The 8,774-nt window shown below is 44.5% G+C and overlaps 2 non-coding genes and 1 pseudogene across 2 annotated transcripts; 2 read left to right on the top strand and 1 right to left on the bottom strand.

Annotated features, from left to right (window-relative positions):
• The first annotated feature begins 2,167 nt into the window (after nt 1-2,167).
• The window catches only part of LOC139235505 (zinc finger protein 16-like), a 61,749-nt pseudogene continuing 55,142 nt past the window's right edge, over nt 2,168-8,774 (top strand).
• On the bottom strand, nt 7,595-7,675 carry trnas-aga (transfer RNA serine (anticodon AGA)). The gene has a single exon. It is a non-coding gene; the product is annotated as a tRNA-Ser (tRNA).
• trnas-aga (transfer RNA serine (anticodon AGA)) lies at nt 7,907-7,987 on the top strand. The gene has a single exon. It is a non-coding gene; the product is annotated as a tRNA-Ser (tRNA).

Here is an 8,774-nt window from a genome sequence, read left to right as displayed (position 1 = left end):
AACCGCCAGATCCCTCCGTGCTGCAGCATTTTGTAATCGTCCCCATTTAAAGAATGTTTTTTTATTTGCACTACCAAAGGGGATAAGCTGACATTTTAACACATTACAGTCCATCTGCCAGATTTTGCCCACTCACTGAGCCTGCTATATCCTTTCGTAGATTATTTGCGTCCTCCTCACAGCTTGTTTTCCCAACTATCTTTGTATCATCAGCAAATTTGATTATGTTACACTCGGTCCCTTCATCCAAGTCATTAATATAAATTGTAAATAGTTGAGGCCCCAGCACTGATCCCTGTGGCACTCCACTAGTTACAGTTTGCCAACCTGAAAATGATCCATTTATCCCGACTCTCTTTTTTCTGTTAGTTTGCCAATCCTCCATCCACGGTGATACAATAACCCCAACCCCATGAGCTCTTAGCTTGTGCATTAGCCTTTTGTGTAGCACCATATGGAATGCTTTATGGAAATCCAAATATACAGCATCAACTGGATCTCCTGTATCCACTTCGCTCGTTACATCCTCGAACAACTCCAGGAAATTTGTCAACATGATTTCTCTTTCATAAAATCATGCTGACTCTGCTTGACTGCAATATGATTTTCTAAATGTCTTGCTACTTTTCCTTAATGATGGACTCCAGTATTTTCCCACTGACAGATGGTAGGCTAACTGGTCTATAGGTTCCTGCTCTCTGTCTCACTCCTTTTTTAATTAGGGGTGTTACATTTGCGGTATTCCTGTCCACTGGGACCACGCCAGAATTTAGGGAATTTTGTTAGATTACAACCGATGCACCCTCTATCTCTGCAGCCACTTTTTTCAGAACCTAGAATGCATGTAATCAAGTCCAGGGGACTTGTCCGTCTTTAGTCCCATTAGTTTGATTAGTACTTGATCTCTACTGATAGTGATTGCTCCCCCGCTCCCCCGCCCCCCGCAATAGCTCCTTGGTTATCAACTATTGGGAAGTTTTTAGGTGCCCTCTACCATGAAGACCGATTCAAAATTATTTTTTAAAGTCTCTGCCATTTCTGTGTTTCCCATTATTAATTCTCCCGTTTCACCTTCTAAGGGACCTCAGCTGCTCGTTTCCGTTTTATATCCCTGTAGAAGCTCTTATTTTCTGTTTCCATATTCCTTGCTAATTTGCTCTCATCTGCTATCTTCACTGTCTTTATCATTTTTTCGTCGTCCTTTGCTGGTTTCTAAAAATTTCCCAATCCTCAGGCCTTCCACTGTCGTTCGCAACATTATATGCCTTTTTTCAATTTGATACCATCCTTTACTTCCTTAGTTAGGCAGGGATGGTTCATCCTTCTCTTAGCATCTTTATTTCTCACTAGAATAAACCTTTGCTGAGAGTTATGAAATATCTCCTTAAATGTTTGCCATTGCATTTCTACAGTCTTATCCTCTAACATATTTTCCCAGTCCACTTGTTGTCAGTGACAAGGGTTGGTTTATATCACATGGGAGGAACTTGGTGTCAGTGACTGAGGCTTTGGTTCAACATTCTTTGACATGACGAAGGCCTTTGACAAGGTCAACAATGAGGCGTTATGGAGTGTACTCTACAATTTCTGCTGTCCATATTCCCAATACAAGCCTCCTAAAGCAAGTGCTCCATTCGGAGTTTCGACACGGCAGGGACATTGGGTGGGCGGGGCTTCAGGGTGTCTGTCAGTTTTATTGGACATCATGTTTGTGCCCAGATCAGTGGCCCCTGAAAGGGAACCTTGTTGTTCTGGTGATTGTTGTCTGGTGACTCTGGGCCAAACTGGCTCACCCTATTGGGCCAGCCTGTGATCACCCTATTGGGCTAGCCCAGGCTCACCTGCCCCAGGCCATCCCAGGCTCACCTCATTGGGCCAGCCCGGGCTCACCTATTGGGCCAGCCTGGCCACGCCCTACTAGGCCAGCCCGGCTTACACTATTGGGCCCGCCCGGCCCTCACTATTGGACCAGCCTGGACTCACCTATTGGGCCAGCCTGGGCTCACCCTATTCGGCCAGCCCGTCTCACCCTATTGGGCCAGCACAAAAGACCCATTGTCCAGCGGAGAAAATCGGCAGCTCATTGATTTTATTCTCACTCTGCGCACAGTGGTTGCAGAACTGAACCCAACCTTGTAAGCTGAAAATGCATAGTCACAGTCACACTGGGGAGAGCCCGTTCAGCTGCTCTGAGTGTGGGAATGGATTCACTCAGTCATCCCACCTGCTGACACACCAGCGAATTCACACTGGGGAGAGGCCGTTCTCCTGTTCTGAGTGTGGGAAGGGATTCACTCAGTCATCCCAACTGCTGAGACACCAGCGAGTTCACAAGTGACTGCAGGAGTTGGATTCTATTGTTTTTGCTGCTGTTAATCGCATCCTGATTGAATAATGTTTGTTGTATCACTTGGGGTTTGTTTCTGTTGATGTGAATAACCTATAACTGGGCTAGAGCTTAATATTTTCATGTTTCAAATAACACAGTGTGTCGACATTTGATATCTCCAAGACCAGAGGGGACTAACTGATGTCCTGTTACTGACTGCACCAATTTGGGCCTTTTCTCCTTTCTAATTCTGGATTATTACAGTTCTCATACCATCAGTTACTCTCCGGGACAAGTTCCCAGTCTGGTAATCACTTTCAGATACTGGACTTAGCGTGTGCCCCACAGCATCTCTCTCACCTTCGATGTGTGAATGGAGCACCCCGCCTGCAAACCTGGGTTCAATTTAAATTTGAATCCACTCAGCAAATGCATTTTTAAAAATATGTACATGTAAACTAATCACATGAAATAATTGGCAAAGGTTTAGAGTCACCAAGATGAATAAGTGAACACATCACGGACTAATAACCCAGCTCTATATTCACAGTGGAAAGTTTGTTATCTATCTGCTCGAATGTCAGTTGGTGAGATGAGCGACTGAATCTCTTTCCACGCACAACAGCATCCATTCCCGCTGTCCCCACATTTACAGTGTTGAGTCAGGTGGGTGCACGAGTCTCACAGGCTGAATGATTGGTTGGAGGAGCATCCACACACAGAACAGGTGTCCTGTTTCTCCCCGCTGTGATTGGTGTTTTTACAAAGGATGATGATAAGATGATCCTGATCAATCTGGGGAATCTGTCAAATCTTGACACGATGTCTGGATTGCGTTTCCCAGTTGCAGATCCTCCCCTTCTAATGCCCTGCAAATAAATGGTGGTTACAAACGTTGTTACTTTAAGTACAGGATATAAATTAAGAATAGACAATTCTAGATTCTATGGAACATTCTGTCTCCTCCTGTCCCTCCTAAATTCCTTATTCTAGACATTTACTGTCTAAAATCAACATTCATTTCATCGCCTGAGCTTTATTATCTCCAGAAAGTGCTGAATCTGGCTCGGTGCAATTCTACAGACATTAGTTAACCTCTAGTGCCTCACGGTCAGTCGATTCAGTGAGTGCCAGCAGGATTTCCACTGTGGTAGGCATCACAGCCTCAACTCCTGTCCTCAAATGACATCCACACACTTCCCAGTTGTACAGAGGACAATTATAACCTGTGAACTGCTGCCTTGGCTGAGCTCAACTAACAGCTCAGATCAAGGATCGAACTTGTGACCGTCCCAGTCAGTACTGCAGTGTTCTAAAAATTGGGGGTTGGGGGTGCGGTGGGGGGGGGGTTGGGGAAGGGTGGGAACAGAATATTTTGAAACAAGTTTGGCTCCACCTGTAAAGGAAAACTTCGTCACAATGCACAATTCTGAACTCTTTCCAAATTAGACAAGCAAGTGAAATGCATCATCAAAAACAGTGAGACATTTTAGAATGGCTCAAGTCAAAGAATTAGCTTTACAATCATTGCACAGTACAGAAGGGAGCGACTGGTAATGGTAGCTCGGTTCGTAAAGTCCCGCAACACAAGATATTGCTCTGGAACTTTTTAATATGCATCTCTTCCAAGAAACGGAAGTAAAATTCGGCATCTTGAAACAACTGCCTCCCCATCGGGGAATTGAACCCCAGTCTCCACGCGTGACAGGCGCGGATACTCACCACGATACTAACGAGGAACTGACGGGTACCAATCCTGTCAGAGCAGGAATCGAGTCACTGTGAACAGAACTGGACACCAGGAGAAGTCGACAGACACATTGAGAGACAGAGAAAAACCGACAAACAGGGAGAGACAGACAGCGAGATAGAGACAACGAGAGACAGTTTGTGTGAGACTGAGAAGGAGAGGCAGACTGAGTGCGAAAAAGAATCAAATATATACATATACAGAGATGTGTGTGTGTGATCTATTAAGAGAGAAAGGGAAAGAGGGAGAGAAAGACAATGAATAAAGACAGTGACGCGGAGAGAGAGAGATAGAGAGAGAGCGATGGAGACTAAAACAGAAAATGATGGAAATACTTCTCAGCTTACAATCAGGGACTAACAGAGACAGGCAAAGACATGGACAGACCGAAATGATGATGGGAAAGAGAGAGCCAGTCAGACAAAGAGTTTGAGAGAATCCCATTGGACCAGACGTGGCACCGTGAGAAAGAGACAGATTGAGAGACAAAGACAAACAGAGAAACAGGGACAGACAGAGTGAGTCAGACTGAGAGAGACAAAGACTCAAACATACAAAACTCTCTGAAGAGAGAGAGAGGCAGAAACCGAGCGACACAGATACATTTCGCAATTTCATTTCATTATTGGTTCAGAGTGTCACATTGTTACAGAAAATTGCTGATTCAACCGATGAAAATCCGGTCTCACTGATCAGAATGGGAGGAAATCCGTGTTATATTAAAGAGACACCAGGAGTGGGGGACGAACCCACGCGGGACAAACCCATTGAGTTTTAAGGCCAACGCCTCAACCACTCGGCTATTCTGGTCCTGTGAGAACCTGGATTCTGTCTCTGTGAGAATCTGGGCTTCAACCCCAACCCCACATACAAACACATGCACATCGGCTTTCAGTGAGCATTTACGAACATTTTTATTAATATTGACACGGGGGCAACTCTCCTATTCTTTTTCGAGTAATGCACTGGGAACTTTCATATCCACCCGAGGGTGCAGACGGAGCTTCAATTTAACATTTCATCCGAAAGTCAACAGCTTCAACATTGCAAAATTCCCCAAGTGCTGCACTTGAGTGTTATCCAAGATGATATGCTCAAGTCTCAGGAATGCGACTTGAACAGACAAACTCCCGATTCAGTCGAGAATGCGGCCACTGAACCAAAGCCGATACAAAAGTTCACAACCGTATTATTTTCCCCAGGTCGTTTTTTTAAGTTCCAGGACATACCAAATTCATGGTGATGATTTCCACAGACAGTTGCACATACACAGAGAGATATAAAGAGATAGACAGACACAGAGACCCACATATACATAACCAAAAATTTGCACGCACCAACGGGCATGCACAGATGCCTCAGACATCTCGAGGGATAGACAGGCTGAATCACTGTCGCAACTTTGACTGATGTTTGCGATTTTTGAAACGGATGTATCGTGAATATTGCAGATTAATAAAAATGAGAAAAAAATGTCAAAGTTGAAAGGTGTGGGACGTTATTCCATCTATCTCATGATCGGTTTGGCAGAGAACCGGTTAAATTGTGAAATGGAATGAAAAATGCTGAGAATCGTAGTCGGCAGGATTCGAACATGCGCGGGATAACCCAATGGATTTCTCGTCCATCGCCTTAACCACTCGGCCACGACTACTGTGTTGCTGCCTTTTTAAACGTTACTCAGAAAAAACTCAGTCATCCATCTCTGTGCAGCAGACGGCCAAAGACTCCTGAAAAAGTCTCCGTTTGCTAAAAATCTGGACGAGGCAATCTCATCTACCTGTATTTTTACAGTTCTATAGGGCTCTGGAACTTTTTAATATGCATCTCTTCCAAGAAACAGAAGTAAAATTCGACATCTTGAAACAACAAGTAATTGTACCCCGGTCTCCCGCGTGACAGGCGGGGATACTCACCACTATACTAACGAGGAACTGACGGGTACCAGTTCTGTCAGAGCAGGAATCGAGTCACTGTGAACAGAACTGGACACCAGGAGAAGTCGACAGACACATTGAGAGACAGAGAAAAACCGACAAACAGGGAGAGACAGACAGCGAGATAGAGACAACGAGAGACAGAAAGTGTGAGACTGAGAAGGAGAGGCAGACTGAGTGAGAAAAAGACTCAAATATATACATATACAGAGATGTGTGTGTGTGATCTATTAAGAGAGAGAGGGAAAGAGTGAGAGAAAGACAATGATAAACACAGTGATAAGGAGAGAGACAGATAGAGAGAGAGTGATAGGGACTAAAACAGAAAATGATGGAAATACTTCACAGCTTACAGGCAGGGACTAACAGAGACAGGCAAAGACATGGACAGACCGAAATGATGGGAAAGAGAGAGCCAGTCAGACAAAGAGTCTGAGAGAATCCCATTGGAACAGACGTGGCACCGTGAGAAAGAGACAGATTGAGAGACAAAGACAAACAGAGAAACAGGGACAGACAGAGTGAGTCAGACTGAGAGAGACAAAGACTCCAACATACAAAACTCTCTGAAGAAAGAGAGAGAGGCAGGAACCGAGCGACACAGATACATTTCACAATTTCATTTCATTATCGGTTCAGAGTGTCACATTGTTACAGAAAATTGCTGATTCAACCGATGAAAATCCGGTCTCACTGATCAGAATGGGAGGAAATCCGTGTTAAATTAAAGAGAGACCAGGAGTGGGGGACGAACCCACGCGGGACAAACCCATTGAGTTTTAAGGCCAACGCCTCAACCACTCGGCTATTCTGGTCCTGTGAGAACCTGGATTCTGTCTCTGTGAGAATCTGGGCTTCAACCCCAACTCCACATGCAAACACATGCACATCGGCTTTCAGTGAGCATTTACGAACATTTTTAGTAATATTGACACGGGGGCAACTCTCCTATTCTTTTTCGAGTAATGTACTGGGAACTTTCATATCCACCCGAGGGTGCAGACGGAGCTTCAATTTAACATTTCATCCGAAAGACAACAGCTTCAACAATGCAAAATTCCCCAAGTGCTGCACTTGAGTGTTAGCCAAGATGATATGCTCAAGTCTCAGGAGTGCGACTTGAACAGACAAACTCCCGATTCAGTCGAGAATGCGGCCACTGAACCATTGCCGATACAAAAGTTCACAACCGTATTATTTTCCCCAGGTCGTTTTTCTAAGTTCCAGGACATACGAAATTGATGGTGATGATTTCCACAGACAGTTACACATACACAGAGACATATAAAGAGATAGACTGACACAGAGACCCACACACACATAACTAAAAATTTGCACGCACCAACGGGCATGCACAGATGCCTCAGACATCTCGAGGGATAGACAGGCTGAATCACTGTCGCAACTTTGACTGATGTTTGCGATTTGTGAAACGTATGTATCGTGAATATTTCAGATTAATAAAAATGAGAAAAAAATATCACAGTTGAAAGGAGTGGGACGTTATTCCATCTATCTCAGGATCAGTTTGGCAGAGAACCGGTTAAATTGTGAAATGGAATGAAAAATGCTGAGAATCGTAGTCGGCAGGATTCGAACCTGCGCGGGATAACCCAATGGATTTCTAGTCCATCGCCTTAACCACTCGGCCACGACTACTGTGTCGCTGCCTTTTTAAATGTTACTCAGAAAAAACTCAGTCATCCATCTCTGTGCAGCAGAGGGCCAAAGACTCCTGAAAAATTCTCCATTTGCTAAAAATCTGGACGAGGCAATCTCATCCATCTGTATTTTTACAGTTCGAGATTGCTCTGGAACTTTTTAATATGAATCTCTTCCAAGAAACAGAAGTAAAATTTTCTGAGTAACGTTTAAAAAGGCAGCGACACAGTAGTCGTGGCCGAGTGGTTAAGGCGATGGACTAGAAATCCATTGGGTTATCCCGCGCAGGTTCGAATCCTGCCGACTACGATTCTCAGCATTTTTCATTCCATTTCACAATTTAACCGGTTCTCTGCCAAACTGATCCTGAGATGGATGGAATAACGTCCCACTCCTTTCAACTTTGATATTTTTTTCTCATTTTTATTGAAACAACTGCCTCCCCGTCGGGGAATTGAACCCTGGTCTCCCGTGTGACAGGCGGGGATACTCACCACTATACTAACGAGGAACTGACGGGTGCCAGTTCTGTCAGAGCAGGAATCAAATCACCGTGAACAGAACTGGACACCATGAGAAGTCGACAGACACATTGAGAGACAGAGACAAACCGACAAACAGGGAGAGACAGACAGCGAAATAGAGACAACGAGAGCCAGAAAATGTGAGACTGAGAAGGAGAGGCAGACTGAGTGAGAAAAAGACTCAAATATGTACATATACAGAGATGTGTGTGTGTGATCTATTAAGAGAGAGAGGGAAAGAGTGATAGAAAGACAATGATAAAGACAGTGACAAGGAGACAGATGGAGAGAGAGCGATAGAGACTAAAACAGAAAATGATGGAAATACTTCTCAGCTTACAGGCAGGGACTAACAGAGAAAGGCAAAGACAGGGACAGACCGAAATGATGGGAAAGAGAGAGCCAGTCAGAAAAAGAGTCCGAGAGAATCCCATTGGAACAGACGTGGCACCGTGAGAAAGAGACAGATTGAGAGACAGAGACAAACAGAGAAACAGGGACAGACAGAGTGAGTCAGACTGAGAGAGACAAAGCCTCAAGCATACAAACACATACACAACTCTCTGAAGAGA

Source organism: Pristiophorus japonicus, chromosome 23, assembly GCF_044704955.1.
Source record: "Pristiophorus japonicus isolate sPriJap1 chromosome 23, sPriJap1.hap1, whole genome shotgun sequence".
In the NCBI taxonomy this organism is placed as follows: domain Eukaryota; kingdom Metazoa; phylum Chordata; class Chondrichthyes; family Pristiophoridae; genus Pristiophorus; species Pristiophorus japonicus.
This window is presented reverse-complemented; position numbering and strand designations above follow the sequence as displayed.